Genomic DNA, 24,902 nt, shown 5'->3' on the forward strand with positions numbered 1-24,902 from the left:
CGGATGACGGCACGTATGCGGGTAAAAGGTGCTCACCTTAGAAATTCCATTCTCTCACAATGGAAAAAATCATGTTGCCATCAATTGCTAGGTTCTCATAATTGTGGTGAGTGTTTTGCAAACAAAGTAAAGGCTCTTCCGGAAGGTCCTCGTCTCCAAATCATCAAATCCCTCTCTCTCTCTGGCCTAATCCACATCAAAGGAGGACAATTATGCATGAATGGTGTGGAGTTTTGTAGAAGTGCAAAGTATGAAGACTACCTTCAACTGTTGTTAGCTCGAAGGTTGGGTGTGGTTGAAAAGGTGGCCATCACACCTTATGAAATATATGTCGCCGAGGATGGACACACTAAGGCAAGAACAATCACTGGTGAGCAAATTCTCCGTATAGCAAAGTTGGTGGGATCCAAAAAGAAACATTCTGGGAAAAATCCTTCATAATTCAAGAAAGTGCATTTCCTCTACTCCCTTAAGTAGTTTCTACTCATGAATAATAATAATGGTCCGAATTTCTACACCTTCCACTCTGTACAAAACATCCAAGTTAATGTATGCATCAGTAGGAAGATTTTCTTCCAACAGCGTCTTGTCATGTACTTTGGAGCTGAAAGATTAAGGGAGATTCTTGTATCACCAGAACCTATAATCTTCCCAATGCTAGACTACAATGCATCCTTCAATGTACATGTCTTTATCCTATTATAATAGTTTCTCATGAATCACAACGAGTTGTATGGACCTATCCGTCCACTTGCTATGCAAACTGTGCATATTGTAGCTAGCACAAAGCTTAGATTCCAAGGCATTATTAGAAGCATATTGGGGCCTAGACGTCTTGCTGAAATCAATGCATCTGTAAACCCATTCATCCTTCCCCTCATAAAATACAACTTAAGTCTAGACGTGTTCATCTTTGTACTCTACTAAGGCAACATGGCATTTCCAAGCTTCTTTGGGCGCAATGGAGAAAATGCATTGGATTTTTTGGACAACCTTGAGATGGCCTTCCTTGTCTCTGGGAGGGATGATGAAGCATTAAAGTTGAGGGCTTTTCCTTTGGTGCTCAAGGAAGAAGCTAGAATGTGGTTCCAAACTCTAAATCCGGCCCAAAGAGCTGAATGGGAAGGATTGAAGGCAGCTTTCTTGCAGAGATTTCAACAAACTAACTCAGCTGAAGAGTTATGGCAACGGCTTTTGGCCCTCCATCAAAGTGATCCTTATGGTTATGCAACTTATGAGGAAGGGTTTTTGAAGCTTTGGGGGCAGTGGTCAAACTCACTGAACCCTGGAGAGAGAGCTCCAAACTGCCTTCAAAAGGATCGATTTATTTCAGGTTTGTATCCCTTGCTCAGGGAGAAGGTAAAGGTGAAATTTCCAAACACTTTTGAAGATGCTTTGAGAATCACTAGGGAAAAGAATCGAAAGATTCTGTACCAAGCCCAAGCTAGCCAAGCAGGTTTGGGAAACAACATCACAACTATGGAGGCCTCTCAAGTTTCCCCAAATATATCTAATGCACCAGGCCTTGTTAGAGGTCAAGAAGACATGATCCAACAAATAAACAATCTTACTAATCAACTAGAGGGTTTGAGAGTGAATCTTGTGCAAGGTGCAAGAAGACCTATCGAGGGGAATGGTGGGAATCGACCACAAATGCGGCGACAAGCAAGGGAGATGTTGTGTTATAACTGTAGAGAAAATGGACATGGCATGTACAATTGTCCTCACCCTAGAAGATATGATCACCCTGCCAGAGGTCCTCGACAACAAGTAAGCCCTCCTCGTGCTAGGACTCAAGAGCAAGAGCAGTCACGACCTGCAATTTTACAACCACCTTATGGTCAAGCTGAAACCCATGTTGTTCAACCAAATGTTAATGTCATAAAAATAGAGGAGGTGGTCAGGGATAGAAGGCTCCAAGAAGAAATAGCAAGAGGTAAGATGAAGGTAGATGTAGTAGAGACCATGCCTATCAAGCGGGTACGTGTCCAGACTGAGGCAAGCAAGGAAGCAACCAATGAGGCAAGTACATCACGGGCACCTGGAGATGAAGGGAAGAAGAGAAAGACTCGAACTAGGTCTAAAATTGATATCTCTGACTTCCCTTTGGGTTCTCGGACACAACCTTATGATCTGGTAGCAGACGTGAGCTCTCAAGGGCCAAAAATTACTTGGCCACAACTACTTCATGCCTCTCCAAAGCTACGACGACAATGGTCAAAAATGGTAAGCACAAGGGCAAGGCAAGGTAAAATGGTTAGTGCAATCAAGGCATATGGACTCAAAGATATAGTGCCTATAGTGGAGGCTCAAATTAAAGGTCAACGGATTCGAAAAACATACATCGATAGTGGAGCAGAGGTTTGTGTCATGACAGAAAAACTTATGCATCAATTAGGTTTAGAAGTAATGGAATCCTCAACCTTCAGGGCAAAGATGGCCAACAATGATGCCGTCACATGTGTGGGTGTAGTGAAAGCTTTGAGAGTTTCTGTTTTTGGAATCACTGCAGCAGTGGATGTTTATGTGATGCCAGTAAAGGGGGAAGGATATCCCCTCATCCTAGGGAGACCTTGGCTTATGGGCATCGGAGCTAGGCAAGATTGGGCAACAGGAGATCTGGAGTTGAGGCCACGTAAGGTGGGTGGCCACGATCAAAAGGTGGTTTACAACTTGAAGAGTTGGCGTCAAGAGAACCTTGAACTAGAAACGTCTGCCGATGAGTGGAGCTCAAGTGGATGTTTCTCATCAGTAGAAGAGGAAGAGAGTTCAAGTGGAGAGAGTGATAGCACTCTCGAAGTTATGGGCGTCACCTTAAAAGAACCTACCTTATCAGAAGACAACCCAAGAATCCAAGGAGAAGATGTGTGGGATGCTAGCCTAGAGAAGATGATATCCAAGGATATAAAGGATGAAGAAAGGGAGGGTTATGTGAATGTTCTCAAGAAGCATGCATCATTGTTTATTTCTGATTATACTCACATTACAGGTGTCACTGCAGTGAAGCATCACATCCAACTCAAAGAAGGAAGCAAACCTATAGTACAAAGATTGAGAAGACTGGGAGTTGTGCAACAGGATGCACTGTTGATGGAGGTGAAGAGACTCTTGAATGAAGGATTCATATACCCAGTGGAAGATTCAGAATGGGTCTCCCCAGTAGTAGTGAGGCCAAAGAAAAATGGTAAGTGGCGAGTATGCATAGATTACAAGCCACTAAATGCTGCAACAAAGAGGGACCACTTCCCTCTCCCATTTCAGGATGAAATCTTGAATGAAGTAGCGGGACATGAGCGGTATACGGTGTGTGATGGCTACTTTGGCTACTTCCAGATTCGCATTGCAGAGGAGGATCAAAAGAAGACCACTTTCATCACACCATGGGGCTGTTTTGCCTTTCGGGTCATGCCCTTTGGTCTCACAAATGCCCCAGCAACCTTTCAACGATTCATGAATATGGTTTTCCAACCTTACTTTGGTAAGTCCATAAGGGTTTTCATAGATGACTTTTGTATTTACAGCTCAAGGAACATACATCTACGCAAGGTTGATGAAGGATTTACTCGCTTAGCTAGGTTGGGTGGACAACTAAATAAGGATAAATGTCACATTGGGGAAAGCAAGGTTACACTACTAGGGCATGTAGTGTCAATTGAAGGAATTGAGGTAGATCCAAATAAGGTAGAAACATTGCTAGCTCTACCTTCCCCAACCTCCATCAAACAATTGGTCTCCTTCTTACAAAAGCTAAGATATTTGGGTAGATTTATACACTTACTCTCTCAGGCCATATACCCCCTGCAGCAACTGACACGCCAAGAAACACTTGTATGGAGTGAACAAAGTGAAGGACATTTTAAGGAGATAAAGAAAATGTTGGGGTCACTTCCTATAATCCTCCAGCCTTGTTGGGAAGAAACATTCTTTGTAAACCCTAGTGTGGGAGAAGAGGCCATTGGTGCTGCTCTCCTACAAAAAGATCCAAAAACATCCTTCATGAGGCCTGTGTATTTTGCCAGCCGCCTCATGAAAGCCTCAGAGAAGGCTTACACCTCCATGGAACAACTAGTGTTGGCCCTCATGTTTGCAGTAACCAAATTTCGGCCATATTTACTTCCAAAGAGGTTTGTGATCATCACTGTGGAGGATATGTTTCCCTATGCACTACAACATATGGAAATCTCTGACAAAATAGCAAAGTGGGTGGTCCGACTTCAAGAGTTTGACTATACAGTGCAGGTTGAAAAAACAACTCGGGCATGCTTGGCTGATATTTTGACAAATAGGTGCTATGAGAAAAATCTCGTGGTGAAAAGAAAGAACCTTCCACCACCCCCATCCATAAAAACTCTTGTAGATGCTTATAGCCTCTACTTTGATGGTGCATACAAGAGAACTAAGGATAAGGCAGCCGCAGGCATCGTTGTTTTCTCTCCTTTAGGAGAGAAAATCTATTGTGAAGGAATCATCTTGGAAGGTGTCCACTCTAACAATGAGGCAGAATATCAAGCTTTAATTCATGGTCTTTGTTGGTGTCTTAGTAATTCAATCGAGAGATTGAATGCTTTTGGAGACTCCATGCTATTGGTAAGGCAGATGCAAGGTACATGGGCATGCAAAAATACAAACCTCTCTAGTAAAATGAGAGAGGCCAAATCTCTTATGAGAAGATTTAGGGAGGCACAAGTACATCATGTGCCAAGAGACCAGAACAAAGATGCCGACCATCTAGCATCATCAAAGCTGAATGAGTCAATGGTGGGAGCAGTGGCTATCAAACCCCCACTTCGACAAGGCAAGGAAGACTTAGAAGATATTCTACATCTCTTAGAACAAGGAGAAGCTCCCAAACACCTGACTAAGGGAGAAAGACAGTGGCTAGCTCGGAAGGCTACAAGATATCGCATAGTAAATGATAGTTTGTATTGTCTTGGTAAGGATGATGTGCTTAGGAAAGTGCCGTCAAAATGGGAAATTGAAGAAATCTTAAAAGCTTGCCATGATGATGTGTGTGGAGGCCACTTTGCACACGACATCACAAGTAGAAAGGTTCTACAAGCCGGCTTTACTTGGCCCAGTCTACACCGAGATGTCAAATATTGGTGTCAAACATGTGAAGAATGTCAGAAATCAGGACCACGACGGCTCATAGCAGAACCCCAAACCCCAATCAAGGTCTATGGACCCTTTGAGAAGTGGGGAATTGATGCCATAGGGCCTCTACCACGCACTCCATCAGGAAAAGAGTATATTATCATGGGGGTAGATTACATGACTAGATGGGCCGAGGCTATGCCAACTAGAAGAATCACTGCTAAGGAAGTGAGTAAATTCATCTTTGACCACATTTGTTGTAGGTTTGGTACCCCTCTTGAAATACTATCAGATAGAGGACCAGGGTTTAGAGCTAATGTGGTGGGTGAACTCATGCAAAAGATAAATATTCAACGACGACACTCTACCCCTTACTACCCTCAATGCAATGGATTGGTCAAAAAGGTAAATGGAATGATTTGTAAAATCATCAGCAAACAGGTACATTCAAGGCCCCGGGATTGGGACAAGCACCTTAGTGGAGCTCTATGGGCTTACAGAACCTCCTTCAAAACCATGTTAGGGTTCACACCTTTTCATCTAGTTTATGGACAAGAGGCTCTTTTGCCTATTGAGGTAAAATTAGCTAGCCTTCGAGTATTAGGTGGCACAGTAGGCTCTCAAAAGGAGAAGTTACATCAAAGATTACTGGACCTAGAGAGGCTACAATTGGATCGTGAAGAAGCCATCAACCACTACTCCCAGGAAGCTGAGAAGCGTAGAGAAAATTTCAACAAGAAGCTAACAGATAAAAACATCAAGGAGGGATCTTTAGTGCTTCGATATGACAATCGCTTTGATAAAAGAAAGGATGGCAAGTTTCTCTACCGGTGGGAGTGACCATTTTGGGTCACAAAAAAATTCAACAATGGCTCCTACAGACTTCAAGACATTGAGGGAAAAGTTCACAAGACCAGTGTAAATGGATGGCGCTTAAAACCCTATCACATCAGGGTGGGGTTAGCTCAAGATACCAAAGAGTGTCTAGAGGCATAAATACCTCTAGCCAGGTTGGGGGGGGCTATATGATCCGAGAAAATCACAAAAAATATTTGTCTAACATTTTGTTGATTTTTTGTACATTTGGAGCTTTGAAATAAAGAAGAGGGTGGGAACAACCTCTTGGGAAATCCAAGAAATCACTGGATGAAAATATTTTATGGACCGGTTTACCAAGGGGGGGTGAAGAGTAAAGATCAATGGAGGAAGGTGAAGGAAAAATGTAGAATGTGAAAAGGAAAGATATGAAATGGATTTGGAGCCATCCAAAGGGCATGTGAGGCTCATAATGTCATGACTTTGGAGCCTTATGACAATTCAACCAAATGGGACCCTTCTTGGAAGCATTAGTGGAAGAAAAATCAGGCACATGATTTTATAATATTTTTTAAAAATACTTCCACTCCGATCCAAAAAAACTTTTCAACATAAAAGTTGTAGCGCGTGAGCTGAAGTTTCGGCTGGTATTTTTTTATAATTTTTTGGAGCTACGAGTCGGGAGATATGGCCAAAATGGTGGATGCCAACTTTTTCCAACTGCAGTGGAGACCACCTCCCAATTTAATACACATCCATACTTTCTTCCCCACACTTAACACTTCCATAAAACATCATTCATTAGACCCCCAACCCTTTCCCCTCTCTTATCCTCTCTCTCAAGCTAATAAACCATTAGAATTCCCCTCCTAAATCACCCTCAAATCATCCTTAGTTGTAGTAGTAATGTATGAACTCTCATTACTCTCTCTCTATTATTGCTAGATATGATCTTATTTTATGAAGATTCTCTATATTTTTTTAGGAGAGCTCTTGGACTCAAGCTATGGGGGGGAGAATGGAGACAACTCACCTATGATGGAGCTTGATTAAGTACCAATTGGTCAACAAAACATCTAGATGGAGCTTTCATATTGGTGGAACCGCCTTAATGCAGCTTTGGTGGTGTTAATTCCTATTACATCTTAACCTCCTCCCTAAACACCCTCAAGGCCTATATAAAGAGGCCTTCTCCTTTGTAATTTGTAAGAAGAGAGAGAGCAAAGAGGCCTCCTTCAGCCCTATTGAGCCTTCCCCATTCTCCTTCATGAGCTTATGGAATTCATTCTCTTACTATAGCTTATGTATGCTCTACAATGTAATAAGCCCAGGATATTGGTGTCCATATTATGTATATTGGTTATGTCCCGAGGGTTCTCCATCTCTTAAGTTTATTGATTCATCTATTTTTTTGTAGTTCTCTCATTCTCACTCACTCTCTCTCTCTCTTCCTCTCTTAGTTTTCATCTCTTCTCCCTTACAATCTCCTCTCCCTCGTGCATAGCGTCCTAGTCCGCTCTTCCATGACTAGGTGGTGCCCTTATCTCATTCACTTTGTGGCAGAAGGGAGTTTGGCATAGTATAGAGGCTGCCATACCGAAATTCCTTCGTCATCTCTTAGTTGGCAATTTGTTTCCTTTTGGAAGCATTTGTGATAATAACCTATATATATTTTTAAAAGTGAGTTTAAAAACTACCAACATATATTTCTGTCTGATTTCAAAATAGAACAATTAATATTATGATTCATAAGCCAAATTGAATTGATACCTACTTCAATAATGCATCCAAACTGACACTACTCCATCCATAAATTGTCTGCAAGTTAAGTATCTCGAGAGACGCACGAAGAACGGAGTACGTATAACCTTCATACAACGGAGTAGATGATGCTACATATAGTGGATCATCTGGCTTCATAGAGTGACCTTCTCCCTGAACCGGTTGCGAAAATAGATGGTATACCATGTTGTCCAAAATCTCATCCTCTACGACTTGATGGGGCATTTCATGAGGGCTACTATCATGATCGTCAGTCTCTACTCTTCTTGAAGACTCTGCCTCCTCGCGTCGACGTTTTGCAGCCTCTCGACGCCCGGGAGGGAGCATCTACGGATGTGGCACCGCATCCTGCTCAACCACAAAAGGGAGTTTCATGTACGTTGATATATAATTCCCGTAACATAGACTAGCAATCTTAGTGGTAAAAAAAAACAATGAATACCGGTGATTTTTCTCGGTCCCATTCTCCATACAAGCTGAGGTGTGACATTGCAATTCGACGTGCTCAAAAAATACACCCTCGACAACGATCACACATGCATTTAATTTTTCGTCGTAGCCATGCATCTCGATTATGAAGATGCAATGTTTCATCCTCACTGAAGGATGTGCTCATTGACTCATCAGCATGCACCGCACTAGGTGATGACGACGATATGATTAAACCTAATTCATGACAACATCAAAATATTTGTCATTAATCATATGTTTACATAAGATCTCAATTTTAAATACACAAAAATCATCATAAATACATTAAAACTTATTATAAGAATTCACTATTAAAACTTATCTTAAAAACAAAAAATTATGATAAAGCCTAAATGTGCATCTATATCCGCGTTTACATACGCGTCTATATTAGCGTCTATTTTTGCGTCTATGTTCGCGTCTATCTGAACAATAGACGCGCATATATACGCAAAAATAGACGCACACATCAAAATTCAAACCATACTTAAATCATTTCTTTTCAAACTGCGCCTTTCCTTTCTTGCGTTTTTTGCGGTTTTGAAGCTTGAGTTTAGCCGACATGCAGTCTCTTCATGCCTCACCTAGTCTCTTCATGCCTCACCTCCTCATGACTCACCTCTTCTTTCATTTCAAACACACAAGAAGGGAAAAAGGAAAGCCAAGGAGAGGAAGAAAGAGAGAACAAGAGAGAGGAGAACAAGAAGAAGCAGCAAGCAAGCATCAAGGGAGGGTAACTTACCAAGGAGAGGAAGAAGGAGAAGAAAGAAGCGCCACCACCCGCCACACCAAACACCCAAGGTGAGTCTCTCTCTCTCTCTCTCTCTCTCTCTCTCTCTCTCTCTTTCTCTCTCTCTCTCTCTTTGTTTCTCTCTTACTCTCTCTGCTCTGTCTGTGTATTTAGGATTTCTGATTCCATTATGTATTGCATTTTGTAAATCATCAATGGCGGTCGTCGGGCTAAAATCAGCTGACCGAGCGCGTCTACATTTCAGTGTAGACGCAGGTATAGACGCGAAAAAATGTTTCCTCTCATTGCGTCTGAGGGCGCATCTTAGAGCGCGTGTACTGGTGCGTATGCAGGTCAATCTACATGCGAGGATACACGTGCGCGCAGATTGACTTGGAATTTGCATCTGACAGCGCGTCTGTGCTACATCTTAGATGCGAGTATAGACGCGTTGGACAGAAGGTTGACTTTGGGAGCGCATCTGAGGGCGCGTCTAACCTGCAATTTAGACGCGGTTATACACGCGCCAGCTCTCCCAGCTCTGATAAAAAATATATATTTTTGCAATGATGAATGTGACCAATCCCATGTTTGTGTTTATCAGTTTTCTTGTTTATGAGAAGCATTAGCACTTAAGTTTTATGCTCAATGTCTAAAGAAAGCTCTTTGAAAATGTAGGTAATATATGATTTTTTGTATGTAAATAAATTTATCTTTTTCCTTGTTTTTTTTGCAGATATCGTATCCTGGTTCATCTAGCAATGACCCGGATTTGGATCGCATGAATGATACATTGGTCTCGTTTGGCAGGGGGGTCAATGCATTTTTTGGAGGTTTTCCGAGTAGGGAAGACTTCATGGGAGAGATGACCAGACAACTTGGCCGCTCTCCCACAGCGGAGGAGGTGTTCAGTGTCATGTCTGGAACGCCTCTGACGTCTTTGCTTGGCACTACTTCCCAAACTCCACATGCAGATACTCCACATGCAGGTACTTCATATGCAGGTACTCCACGTGCAGCACTTGTACGTGCATCGGCTGAAGCACAAGCATCTGCAGAAGCACGTGCGTCCAACGAGGCAGAGGGTAGTCGATAGAGAGGGAGGAGGGAGAGTCGAGGGGGAGGACGAGGCTTGTGTGGGGGTTGCCTAGGAGGTGGCGAGCGATCACCCTCACTAGTAGATCACGTAGAGGAGGTTGTACACCAGTACTATAGAGTTACAGATGCTGGTGGTATCTTTCATGATGATGAAGGAAGGGATGTAATGGCGTACATGAGGAGCGTCGTGCATGCGGCGTATAAAGATTGTTTCATTGCCTTCAAAAATCAGAAAAGCGGCTTGTGGCAGGAGGTGTTGAGGGCAGTCCATAGGAGGTACCCAAATCCTGAGGGTCAGCAATTCTCAGATGATTGGGGACGCACAAAAGTGAGGGATATGCTTCACAAAAAAAGATCCCACCTCATGACATGGGCCAGGAACTCACTGCGGAGGCAGGAGGAGGGGCGTGGAGCCTATAGCCAACCACCTATGTGCCACCGCATAGAGTGGAAGAAAGCCAAGAAGAAAGCAGCAGAGAAAGTGAAGAGTCGCCAGCACGCAGAGGCGTGACAGATCCAAATGGAAACCATGGGATCGTCGCATTACGGATCGGGCGGCAGAGAGTCGTGGGAGGCAGAGTTTGTAAGTATATTTTGATTTCTAGTTTTTTAAAATTTATATTTCTTTCAATTCTTTATATAATTTATTCTAATATATTGTGACTCATAATTGTTTGTATATATCATAATTGTTTTGCAAACTACTATCGTTGGTAGGATACCTACTCCTAGAGAGGTAGGTTACCATCGAGGCTATAACCGCGCAGCCACATGGCTTCACTTCTATAAGGAGGGTCTCATCACTGAGGACCAATACAACCGGGCCATGAGGATTCGACTGCTAGAGGAGGTATGTTTTTCTTACTTTCCTATTAAAAGTATAGCTAATTATAAATTTTTCTCTACCGTGTCTATGTAAGCAACCTTGATCTTTTGTGTGTGTAGGTGAACCCGGATGTGGAGCATAGCAAGGAGGGGGATAGCGACACTAGTAGCCATGGTGGTACTAGCGAAGATGTTTCTTCTTCAGATTCGTAGAGGAGCACCATACCTCCTCATGAGGCCTTGTTTTCTTGTATATATATGATCCATCTTTGAGCCTACTGCTTGCGGCCACGCTTTAGGTCGCAAGCACTTAACCTTTCCATGTAAATGCTTTTGATCTATAATGAACACATGGACTTTTATTTTCAATTCTCGTGCCCGTAAGATACATTGTCTTTTTCCCAAATGCACAATCTGATGTATGGGAGGGGGAAAAAAAAAAACCAGAGTGCAACCACATGCTCTCTGGTTTTTTTTTCCAGTTCTGTTTTGCGCGTCTATCCGCACGTCTAAATTGCAGAAAATCCGCGTTTATACACGCGTCTACAGTGCAGAGTATACGCGCTTATACACGCGCTCCATAATTCAAATTTAAAAAAGAAATTAAATATCTTTTTTAAAAAAGGAGATTTTTTGTTTTTCGTTCACGTCTACCAGTGCTTGTAAAAGCGCGTCTATCAGCGTGTCTATATGCCCGTCTAACTGCCAAATAGACGTGCTTATAGACGCGTAAAATGAATTTAATAAATAGCAATTTTGATTTTTTATGCGCATGTATTCGCACGTGTATATGTGTCTCTATTGCGCGTCTATTTTTGCATGTAAATTCGTTCATACATGCGATTATATACGCGAAATGGTAGACGCGCAAATAGACGGGCGGATAGACGCGCCCGTAAGATTTTCTCTATATTCAAAAATCGCGTCTAAAAGTGCGTATGAGGCCTTTTTGTTGTAGTGACATAGTATGATTAGAAAAAAGAAAGTACTTTGATTTCTAGAAAACAAAAACGTTGATTCAAATAATCTTGCTACTATTGGTAAGCCTGATCCTCCCCTTTTTAATATTTATTGTTTAGTTTTTAGTCCATTAAAATATACAAAATATTAATATAGCAATAAATAAGAGTATTAGTGACATTGTGCATCATATTCTCTTCAGGATTGAGAGGACCTCATGTATATAGGATGATACGAAGAATACAAAGAATACAACTTTTTACTTCATATTAGCTCTTGGGAATCCTTTTCTCATCATACTCTCAACTATGATTCTTACTTGCACTATCAGGCTTCAATATCCTCAACTATGATTCTTAGTTGTTGACCCCATTGAAAAGAAAGTAAAAATAAAATTAAAAAGTTGTAGAGCAAAGCAGAAAAATGTCGCCCGACGACTAAAGAAATAGGATGAAAAAATGCCAAAAGTGCAAGGACAACCTTAAAAGTTTAGGGCAAGTGCAAAAGAGGAAAGGTGCATTTTAAATGCAAAGGTGCACCGTGAATTTTTGTAAGAGAGTGCCAAGCTTATCCCTCCAATGCAATTTGTAAATGTAGGTGGGCATTGGTGAAGGCACAATGTAAATAGGAAGGAAATAGAAAAAGATGGCCTAAACTAAAATGGCTGGTTATGTAGAAAAGGGATGGGTGCCCAAAGGGGATTAAGGCTTGTAGAAAAGGCAAAAACGTGAATGAAGAAGCTCATTCTTATGTGTGGCCAAAACTAGCTCTATTCTTCTTCTTCTTCTTCTTCTTCTTCTTCTTCTTCTTCTTCTTCTTCTTCTTCTTCTTCTTTCTTGCTTATGCTTTTGCATGAGAGAGAGTGTGTGAGGGAGTGAAGAGGTGAGTGTGTGTGTGAGGAACCGTGGTGGAGAAGCTCTCCATCTTCTCCTCTCTTCTTCTTCTTCTTCTTCTTCTTCTTCTTCTTCTTCTCTTGTCTCACGCGCAACAATGGAGCTTGGAGCTTGAGGATCAAGCTTGCTTGAGCTTGTATCTTGGATTGTAGAGCTACCGAAGTGCTTGAGGGAGGAGGCAACTCAATCGAGCATAAAGGTAAGCTCACTACACTTGTAGGTGTGAGAGTGCATGGCTATGTGAGAGGTAGCCATTGCACTTGGCTTGAAATGCTTGAAACAATAAGCGGTCCATGGGTCTTGGTGGTTGACCATGAGCTCTCACATTTTGGTTCCATTGCTAGGACCCATGGATTCAAGCTTTGACTGTTTACGCACTCCAAATCCAGCATTGAAGTAGGATTTGCCTTGAACCGATGCTACTTGAGATAAGTAGAAAGTGAGGGAGTTCAATCTCCTTTGCAAGTAAGGTTTTTGGTTTTTTGGTTAGTTAAGTAGGTTGGATTAATGTAAGTGGTTTCTTGTGATTTGGATGCATTTAGGTAAGGAAAAAACAAGGAAAAAAGAGAAACACACAGTAGGGTTTCTATTGTAATAGCAGGCCCAAACAAGAAAAATTTAGGAAAAAGAGAGCTTCAAGACATTAAGATGGCAAAGAGAGAGAAGGGGGAGATAAAAGACTAAGAAAAGAGGGATTTAAGAAGCCAAGAGGGCAAGGGGAGAGCTCATTTTTCATTTCTGAGTTGAGGGAGAGAGATTGAGAGAGAGAGAGAGCTACACGACCGGAAACCATTTCATGCTTGTTGGCAATCTTCATCACCATGCCTTCAAGCCATGTAGGTAAGTTTGAATAATTACTTCCAAGATTATAGTTGAGAGATTGATCAAGGCGCATGTGAGAATCGTCATGATTTTTGTCATGTTGGGACTTTTGGCACCGTGCTCAAATAGATTCACAGTCGTTCGAGTCCCAATACAACTCGCACAATCCAAATCCTTAGTCCGCTCAGACGAACAATACCAGTTTGAGTCCTAGACTCTACTAGGACAATGACATTTGGCCTTGGACAGCCAAATTTGAACTCCAAAAATAATCCACTTGGACATGCAAATATTCAGCCTCGAACAATGGTCAAGCACCCATTCACTCCTACCACTTGGACTCAAACAGTCCAAGTCAAACACTCTGACACTATCACTCGCACAAACTGTGCAGAATCTAGATTCTAGCAAATTGCACCCACCCCACGGCAAGCAGAGCCTAAGCCCAAGCTAAACGACACACTTACAGGCCTCCATGCATGTAGAACAGCTAGGGCCACCAAACTCATAAATCGCAACCTAATGGTGGTCCAGAAAAGGACTGCGGTCACTGACCCCCCTCAACTGCGTGTCCTGATAGAGACCCGGACTAACAGACTAAACCTGCTACCCCTTAGACCATATGTCTAGAATTCTGTAAGACGAAAACAAACCAGCTAGAGTGGATGTCACCCACACGAAAGGATCAAGAAAAGTGTGTGCTGCACCATATTATTTTCATTGAATTTGCACTCTACATCAATTAAACATTTGACATACACTAGAAAAGTTAAAAGGCTGATTTTACACAATGCTACACATTGAGTATCCCACTAGTATCTAATTACATGTAATATTGAGGATTGTTTTGAATAACAAAGAATTCACACAAGATAAGATAATCTTAACAAACAACCCACTAGTAGGAGGAGACCCCCAGATATCGATAAATAGTGGCCAAGAACACCAATCAACAAATACTAAGAGACTTGAATCGTCGAGCCAAATAGGGCGCAACAACGATAAGCACAATTAGGGAGACAACTCTACCCAACTTGATCGATCTGATCGACACCCTAGTTGCTCTATCAACATGTTAGGAGCCAACACCAACCCCAAAAATGACAAGCTTGACTTGGGAGAATTCCAGTCAATATCCAGCAAATGATAACCCAGTATGGCTTGCAAAACAAAATGGAGCATCATGGTAGAACAACAGAGGACATCATAGCCAATCTCGAGGAAGAGGGGAAGTTGGCAAGGAAAGCACTATAGGGCATAGCTGCCTATAACCAAGAGCAGTGAACTAAAAAGTTGAGGCAAGACATAGAAATATGTTGTCATGCTGCTACACAAACACAGTGTGAAAAACTCTAGAGTGCATCGTCATTCGGCTTTCTTATTGATCTAGAGAGCCAATGCCATATTAGTCATTAGTGTATGTGTCTGTAGTGTGGATGTTTCAAAAATACTAGATTTTTTTACAAGTTTAACCTATTTTTTATATTTTGGATATTATTTTTTGTAAATATCCAAAAGCTATAGAAAACTTCTAAAATAGGATGACATGTAAAAAAAGCAAGTGGCTTTCAACTGTTTTTTGGGGATTGGATGCAAAAAGAAGGATTGCAAAATCATGCGATGCATGATCGTAGTTTTCAAGTAGCAAACAACACTCCGATTTGGGAGAAGAAGAAGGAGTGATTTGGGAGAATTCTAATCAAGTGTCCTAGTATTTTACCCCCCTTTTAGAGCCAACGAAAGCATCAAATTGGAGATCTAGACAGCATAGAAGAAGATATTGTTTGATGCATGTTTTTTGTCTATAAGTTATTTATTCTCTCAGGATGCAGAAATAAATTGACATGCTTAACCTCTATGAGTATTATTCTACATCTTCTATTTCTTTTAACTCCTTCTCTTTCATCAATTGCTCTCCTCGAATCTCCCTTTACCCTATTGTCTCTTATCCCCGTGGTAGAACTTCGACCCCAAATGCTCCAATAGTGGTGAACCCAATGTAAAAGTCGGTAGCAAGTATGTAAAGATGGGAGATTCTACAAGTTCAAGTGTTGGTGAAGCTTCACAACAAATGATTGCTTTGTTGCAGCAACAACAACAGTAGCAGTTGTTGTTACAACAACAGATGCAAACTCGGCAGGAAGCAAAAAGAATTGATTCCTTAGCTAGAGTGTATTGCAAGCAGTGGGATTGGAATTGAAGCAATTTAAGGGTCAAAATATTTCAACCTTCATCCCATTGTATAAAGAAAAGATTTTTTTTCATGGGGTACCACAGTATACATGGAGTCAGTATTTCTCCTGTTTGGCCATCCATGCATTGCATGATCGGATTAATGAGTTAGATAGAAGAGATGCTGATTGAGCAGCTTTTAAGAAAGCTTTGAGAGAAGATTTTTTCTTGGAAGATGCAGGATTGGTAACTAAAAAGGCATTTACAGATTGGATTGAAAAGCCCAATAAAGGGTTGGATACTACAGCTTGTTGAGTGCTAAAATGATATGTTTTTTGGGTTGATTTTTTGTTATTTTTGTTGCTGAATGGTTTTTTTGGTGATGGATTGTTTGAATTTGAAGATGTTTTGAAGTGTTTGGAATGATTTGAGTATGTTTGAAGGGTTTTTGATTGTTTTTTATGAGGATATGTAAATCTGTAGGGTTCTGTAATTTTTTCTGTTTGGTTCTGTAAGGTCTGATTTTCTTCTGTTTTGTTTCTATTTTGGTAGTTGAGATGGTTGAATGAATGTTTTGAGAGATGATTGAGGTTATGATAAAAGGTTTATGAAAGATTGAATTGGTTTTGGTTTGGTTTTTATGGTCTGTGTTAATCTTCTGTAAGGTTCTGTGGTTTTATTGTTTCGTATTTCTGTTGCTCTGTGGTATGTTCTATTCCTTTCCTTGAGTATTATGTTGGATGTATGGATGTTTTGGGAAGTGTTTTTGTTTTAGAAAAGGATGAATGGAAGCTCTATTCAACCTAATTGAAGTGAAGAAGTAGATGATGAAGATTCATACAAGGTTACAGAAGAATAGTGACAGAAGTCAAATCTCACATGACACTATGATGTCTCTGGTGCCTCTTCGTATATGACATACCTTTTGGGAGGCATATCCATGACCAAGAGAAGAGAATTGAGTGCCATTATTGAGTATTCTAGTGACACTATGATGTGTTATTGAGAGAGCAAGAGTATGTGAGAGAGAGAAGTGAGAGAAACTTAGTTCTATCCCTAAAAACAATGTATCTACTATGAGAGATAAAGAGAGAACTATGAAGATATTGAAGATGAATCCTATGTGATTATTTCCATTAAAAAATGTGTATTCTTTTGTGTTCCTTGTTCTATTGATGGATTCTATGAAGATGTTGAAGATTATGGTTGATTCTATTAAATTCATGGGAGATATCTACTATGATGTTGCGTGAAGATTTGTTCTTTTCCTTGTTGTGGTTCTCTAAAGAATGAAAAAAAAGCTTGTTCATGTTACAAGATAGATTTTCTTGTAGTAGAAACCCATTTTCCTTGGTGTTCCTCTTGGGGCTCCACAGCTTTGCTCTGTGAATTTGAAAGTCGGTATGCGCAGTTGGATGTCGATGGTGGGCAGCAATCATTGGAGAGTCAGAAAATTGTTTTTTTTTTTAAGGCTGTATATCATGTCTTGCAGGACAAGCTGATGGATCCTTTAGAAGATGCCTCTTTTGAAATGGGGATGATTGGGCTAATGTAACTGAGGTAGTGCATGTGTTGGTAAAGAGAGAGCAGATGAAAAGATGGGGTATAGGCACCACACTTGCTAGTGCTTAGAAGGGGCTGAGATTGCAGCCAAGGTGCTTGTGGCTATGGCAGAACAACTGGATATACCTATTGGTGCAGCTCTTAAAGGTGATGATGTGGATGAATTAATCAAAGGCATGTGTGATTTGAGGCTGAATTTAACAGAAATCAATGCAAAGGTCAAAAAATTGGATGTCAAGGTAGAAGAGAAGGGTCAAGCAATAGCCCAAAGGTGGTATAGAGAAGGATACAAGAGGAGATGGATTTGGTGTGATAGTTCATAGCATGAAAAGTGAGACTGTACAACCTACTATGAAGTGGAAGTGAAAAGGTTAGTCTTTTGAAAAGATGGTAAAATACATGCAACAGAAATTGGTCTTCCAATAGAGCCAAATTTTGGAAATGGTGGCATACAGTAGAGATTGGAAGATATGGCTGCAAGGATAGCATTTGTTGCCATGGATGCAACCACATATGGGTTGAGAATTGAAAGGACTGATGAAGCTTGTAAAGGAGGCATGGCTGAAGCAAAATCTTGCATTTGTATGCAGGCATTAGATTGCATGGAAAAAGAAAAAACAACAAAGTGTGAATTGGCTGATGCAAGTCAGAGTATACGAGGGAGAACAGAATGGAGTGTACCAGTGGATTCATTTTTAACCTATGCTTATTTGGCTTAGGTGCATAATCAAGAAGCTCTTGTGAAAGAAAAGAGAAGAAGAGATGAGGACACTGTTGGTCCTTCCTCTTCAAGCCCATCTAAATGCATAACACGAAGTAAAATGGAGCAATAGAAAGAGGCTAAAGAAGCCATACCTAAGCATGTTATGGAGGATGCATCTTGAGAGAAGAAACAAGAAGGGAAGAAAAGGAGAAAGTAGCCCAGTTACAGGTTACAATCAAATCTTGGGATTGCCAAAAACCTTAAAAAGGTCTTGCAAAAATGCATACTTGGCAGTATAGTGGAATTCACACTTGGTGAAGTTCTTGGAATCACGAAGCATGAATTTCATGATGCAATCATTGATATGATGAAATGAAAATGACAATTTGATGGTGAATTTTTGCAAGCATTGATGCAGGTTGACAAAGACATAGAGAATCAACTTCAAAGAGAGTATGATGATGCATGTAATGTTGTTTTGGAGCAGCTGATGTTTAAAATGGGCTAAATGGGAGTGTAAATAGCAAACTTGTGGCTAAAATTGGTCTTATGGTGGGCAAGTAGTAAAGCATAAAGAGAAGGCTATGTATAATGGGGATGTCCATCAACAAGTACATGAAGAAGAAGATGCTTATTTTATTCCAAGTAGTCATTATTCACGGCACGTAGCTTGTATGAGAATGAAGGTTGGCCAATTGATGTAGATCCCGGATGGGGCACGCGGGTAGCAAACAATTCATCAAGGGATCTTTATGCGGCTTGCCCGAATGTACCCGTTACTATTGGAGATGTTAGGGATGAATATCATTTTTTTGTGTAGGATTCATGTAGTTATCCGGTGATTTTGGGACAGCCCTATATTTCAAAATCAAGGCTGGAAACGAAAGCCTTGGATGATGGTTCTTCATATGCTCACTGGGTTGTTCGAAGTAAAGACAATACAAAGGCTGTACAATTTCTCATTGTTTTTTTGAATCATCCCCACAATTGAGATAGGCTACGGGATAATCCCATGCCACCTAATGCACGAGAGTTTAAGTGTTTTTAGACAGCATTACTGTAAGTGGAGGCTATGGCAGTGCCTCTAGGAAGATAATTATGCCTCCAAGAAAAAAGGGGAAAACTATGTTTGCGTCTGGATTGCAGGAATGTCACATGTAGTCTTGGTAGTTTAAAGAATATTTCAGCCATGTGCAGGACTGAAAAGAAATATGTAGGATGGGCTAAAAAAAGAGCTAAAGACATGTGGTTTAATGGTTGCAAATGAAGGTATTTCAGTGCTATTTTCAGGACTAGTTGATGTTGATACAGTGGCTGAAATTTCTGTAGCAATTAATGACGGTAGGACCATGACTAAGTTTCTTTGGGAGTAGGTGATCTCGTGATTTGGCTGCTCCATTGAGCTAGTTAGTGATCAAGACACGCAGTTCATTAATAAAGTGATTGCCCATTTACTATCCACATTCTTGATCATCCATAGAAAATCATCACCATATTATCCTCAAGCTAGCAGTCAAGTGAAATCCACAAATAAAATCCTAGTGAACATCCTAACTAAGGTAGTCTCTACCTCACGTAGTGAATGGGATAATAAACTCATGGCAACATTATGGGCCTATAGGAAAGTTTATAAGATGGCGGTAAGGCAAATACCATTCAAGCTTACCTATGGGACCAAATCGATCCTGCCACCAGTGGAGTTTTTTCTTCCAAGCTTGAGAGTGGCAATGCAAGAGAGATGGGATGGAAAGGAGGTATGGATGAAATATCTAGTAGAGCTAGAATACCTTTCTAAGACCCAACTCCTAGCTATCCATGTGCTAATCTACAAATAGGCAAGGCATAAGAGCTCGTTTGACAAACATGTCAAAAAATGTGACTTTGAGCCTAATGCTACTGTACTTTGTAAAGGGCCATAAGTAGAAGAAGAAGTTTAGAGGATTGGGACCTTTCAAAGTCTGCAACATTAGTCGAACTAGCAACGTAGAGCTCGAGACTCTAGAGGGAGAGGGCGTAGGCTTCTTCAATGGCAATCACCTCAAGAAGTACTATCCTTCAAATGCATCAATTGCATGAGCCTCCAATGCTAGAACCCTCATTGGTCAACCCCAAGTGTAGCCTACTAATGTGAAACTCAATCCATTTGGGGAACATTCTTACTCACTACTGGAAAGTGTAAAATAGTGGTCCTTATCGAGGCTAAAAGCCTACCTATGATATTCTATGTGTTGCCTAACAGTAAGGCCGTTGGTAAGGAATCATTGCTAGGGTGCGCATTTAAGAAATAAACACCTTGCAATGTCGACTATGACTTGCAATGCATTCACCTTGCCATTGGCAATGTTTGGATAGTGATGGATTTTAGCAAGGGCAACGTGGCTCCATCGAAGCCTACAATGCCACTAGTAGAGGAACCTAGTGTAAGGTCTAAGGAGGGGGTCGTAACTTATCCCACCCTACTAAGACAAACCAGTTGCAATCCAAAGAAGACACACATAAGACCACTAAGCAGTAGCGCAAATGGGTGCCTAAACAACAACCGTAGTTGCCTAGAAACCAAACTGTATGAATTCGTAACCACCAATCCTCATGCCCTAGGTCTAGGAGACAAAGCTAGCACTACAGAAGCAGACAAATGGTCAAGCCACAATGGGTGCCCAAAGACCTATTGGGTGCTTATTATTAAGGAGGCTACTACAAAGGCAACAACTAGATTTGGTTACCAAAGACTATGAGTAGCATATGTGCCCCTCAATCCAAGCCCTCCATCCCATCTCCAAAAAATGGTAAGCCAACCAGGAAAGGAGAAACCAATTGACTCAAAAAGCACCAAACCCATAGAACCTCAACGAGTCTATCAACCAAAACCAAAACCAGCTACCCCTTGACCAACTCAACCTAACACTCCCAATATCACAACTACTTCTCAAGAAGAAAGCAGTGCATCACTTGATCCCCAAGACCAACCCATCACACAAGTGGTCACTAAACACCCTACTAATAACCAATCCACGAAGCAGGCATGAGTTCCTAAGTTATCCAATCTAGCCAAACCCCAACCTTCCACACACCGGCCTCAGACCCTCCTATGAGTGTAGATCTATCCTTACCTTGGCCTCTCGGACCTAGCCACAATTAAGAGGGACAACTTAGTTACTTGCATTAGAAAATTGGATGCCAGCTTCACCATGCTAGCTAGGAGCTATGAACATCTCGACTTAGGCCTCCTAGATAAGCCATTAATAGCAGATATTTGCTTCTTGCCATGCACCTAGAATTTATGTTTGTCAAGATTCCCATATGGTAGCCAAGGAATTTTCCAAATGAGATCTCTCGAGAGCAAGCTCACAACAAATAATGGCTGATCACATCCTACAGCAGGAGCTAAGTCTCTGTAGCAAGCCAAGAGCTAGAAGAGCTGAAAAGGTTAGCTTACTCTAACTCCTCTTTTTTTCATAAATGGTAACTTTTCATCTCCAATGGGAACAAGAGGACTTCCAAATTATGACAAATGCCAAGTGGAGATGGGCAATCAAAACCTCTAAGTATGATCCAACTGATGTGGCTCCTACCTCATTCAGAGTATTGGCCATCGATCTTGTAATCGACCGTTAGAGGAACAAGTTATGACCCACCCCTATTTTGTTTGAATCCTGACTAAGGAAAAACTGCACATCACTAGCAAGATGAACTCTGGTGACTTTCTAATTGATGTTTTGACCTATATTACACACATAGGCATTAGACCTCATGACATGGACCGTCACGCCCACTTGGAGTATAACCCAAACTTCTACGATTGGCTCATGACAAAGTAAAGCATAGCAAGCATATGCTTAATGGCTTTAACCCTTCATCCTCCAATCCTAAGAAGGATTTTCATCACTCCAACCAAATTTTAAAAGTGAAAAGGATGAATAAAAGTCAATTTGTACTTAAGGAAAATGTTCATGAAATTTGTGTTTGGATTGTGTGATTGCTTGAAGCAAAAAAATTTATTATGTACTTATGTGATTGCTTGAAGCAAAAATTTCACATTTCCATAGCATAAATTCATGATCCCCTTATCTTTTTGCAAAAATTCTTTCAAGTGAACTAATAGTGAGTTGTTGCATCATGTCAAGAACTCAAAATGGCAAGGCACGAAAAAGGCAGCAAGCTTCCATTCACGGCAGAAGAAAAGCAAACCAAATACAACCTAATGATGAAAAGAAGGGCATTTAATTAGCTTAAGTTTAGAAGCATCCAAAACTTAGAAGACATGGTGATGGAAAAGCAAGTAGTGAAACAAATTGTCAACCGGTGTAATCTTAGTAAATATATGGAGAAGGTAAGCCAAACCATTGACTATAATAAGTGCATGAAGTTCCTATGAACTTTTGATGCTAATAGGAATCGTGGCACTGTGACAGCAATGTTGAGATGACAAGCTCAACACATGCGGACATTGATGATGGACCGCCTGGTTAGATGGGTCCACACGTCTACACTTAGCACGTCGGTGGTCATTATGACTCTCACATGGCCACTGACTCATTACTTATTATATTCAGGTTGTTACACCTATTTACAGCTGGCATAGTTATAGCACCAGTCAACTAGTGTAGTCAGTTATGCATTGTTTGACTTAGTAGGCCACTTTCCTTCTTATCTATACTTTGTGTACATTGTAAAGAGTGTGGAAGAAGAAGAAAAAACCAGCAAGAAAACGTTTTGGCCTCCATCTCTCTTCTTGTCTCTTGAGTGAACTTCTCCTTGTGCATTCTGTGTGTGTTCGGCGCAGCATCTTGAGCAATTTCCCCCATCACGCGATTCTTGACAAGCAAGGCAAGGAGAAGACACTCGTAGAGTAGAAGTTGACTTGAGTCCCGAAATGGTGAAAAGGGCTCTAGGGCTAGTCAACAAGCTCAAGATGCCGTCCAAGAGAGATGTTTATGGCATGCTAGGGATCGACAAGGCCCAAGTATACATGAATGATAGAGTCATCTTAGCCAACATCCCCGATCACCCCGACATCAAGTTGCTACAGGCAAAGACAGTCCATGCTCTATTCTCCAATCAAATGTACAATGCCTTAATGAGAAGGATTGGAGTGCCACTGCTCGTGAGCCTTATGGCTAAGTCTCCAGATGAAATCACTTGGAATGGCTATGTGCGTAAGACTATTAAATCCTCAGTGAAAGTGCTAGCCACATGAGTTAAAGCAATAGGTGAGGAGTCTCTAGCTTCCACAGTGGAGACAGCAAGGAAGAAGCTAGAAATCAAGGCCTCCAACATAGGGTTTGGAGGTGTGCTCACTGCCATCATCCAAGACGTTGTTGGAGACTTAGAAAGACAACCCCCGAGCACGCACCAGCCCACAAATCACCTGTGTAGTCAACCATAAAGATGAGCACCCAGTCTCTTTCTCCACTGGAAACTTGGGGGATGAAGAGGCCATGAGAGTGCAGAAGGAAGAAGTGGAGCAAGCCACAAAAAAGAAGGAAGCTCTACTTCATGCCCAGCAGCAACAAGAGGCTTCGAGTGAGAGAACTATTAGTGAGGAAGAGAAGGAGGGCTCAGTCCCATCGAGCCAAGGAGAAAAAGGAGAAATCAAGTTCAACATCCCAGGTAAGAAGAAGAAAACCACAATAGAAGGAGACAAAGAAAAGGAGTCGAAAGAACTAGAAGATGAACGGAAAAAGAAGCAAGAAGAAGAAGAGGAGTGACTAAGAAAGATGAAAGAGGAGTCTAGAAGGGCAGTAGAAGAACAAAAGAGGAAGCAAATAGAGGATGAGGAAAGGCTGAAAAGAGAAGATAATGAGCAAATGGACCTAACCTTGAGGTTGTCAATAGAGCAAGCCTCCCGCCCTAAAGAGTTGACAAGGAGAAGCCCAAGTGATGAACCAGGCTCCAACACTACAATAGAGGAAAGAGCTTAAGGGCCCATTATGTCAGGCAAAGGAAAGGCCCCCATGTACCCACCACCACCAGCCCTAATTTTGCCATGCCTACCACCAGGATAGAGACCTTAGAAGTGGGAGTGGACCAAAGCAATGTGGTGGCATGGGTGCAATACCTACTAAACTCGGTGAAGTAGCTTGGCCCAACACCCCAATGATAGGCACAAAGAGACCTAATGCTATGGATGCAAAATCTAGAAAAAGACCCAAAGAAATCCAAGGTTGAAGCATTACCAATGGCCATTCCATTAGCCATACTAGCATTAACCAACTATGATGAATATGTGCTATGGTAGAGTTAGAGATTGAGAAGGATGTGTTCACTGCCTATCTAGAGAAGATGAAGCAAATAGCCATCTATCAAAGGGAGATCAGAGGCAAGTGAATGATCTAAAGAAGGAACTAGAAGCAAGAAAGGAAGTGGAGGTGGAGAAGGAAGAAGAGAGTGTAAAGGAACTCTAGGAGAAGGTAGAGGGTGAAATGGGGCTGGAAATAGACTTCGTGAGCCTTGTACAATGAAAAAAGGACATGCAAGAGCACTTTGAACAACTAAACAAACTCGGAGATGAGCTCACAAGCTAAAAGGGTGAAGACACAAGCCCGTGCATAGTTTCATAAGGAGAGGTGGAAAAAGGAACGAGTGCAGAACTGCAAGAGGCTAGGGCATAAAAAGACAAGGTGTCAACTAAAAGGTTGCTAGAGGTGGAAAATCGGCTACTTGGGACCCTTCAAGAGCAAGAAAGGCTGAAAGATGATTTGAATTGTCACAAACAAGATAAGGAGAAGATATTGGCAATCTAGAGAGAACAAGATGAAGTGGTGACAATGTTATCACAAGAGCTGGAGCCAGAGTCAAGGAAAGATGGAGGAGAAGGCCAAGGCAGCCTGGGAAGGCCAAGGCCTAGGAAGGGAGGAATCTTGGAAGGGTCAAAGACCTGGCCAAATGCCTTGCCCTAGTAGAGAGCGGGAGAATCATGGCAAAATCAAGGGTTAAAGCAGTGGAGGCAGGGCTAGAAGTCTAGCAACACACC

This window comes from Lygodium microphyllum, chromosome 20, assembly GCF_053477565.2.
Source record: "Lygodium microphyllum isolate KBCC chromosome 20, Lygodium_microphyllum_v1.1.10, whole genome shotgun sequence".
In the NCBI taxonomy this organism is placed as follows: domain Eukaryota; kingdom Viridiplantae; phylum Streptophyta; class Polypodiopsida; order Schizaeales; family Lygodiaceae; genus Lygodium; species Lygodium microphyllum.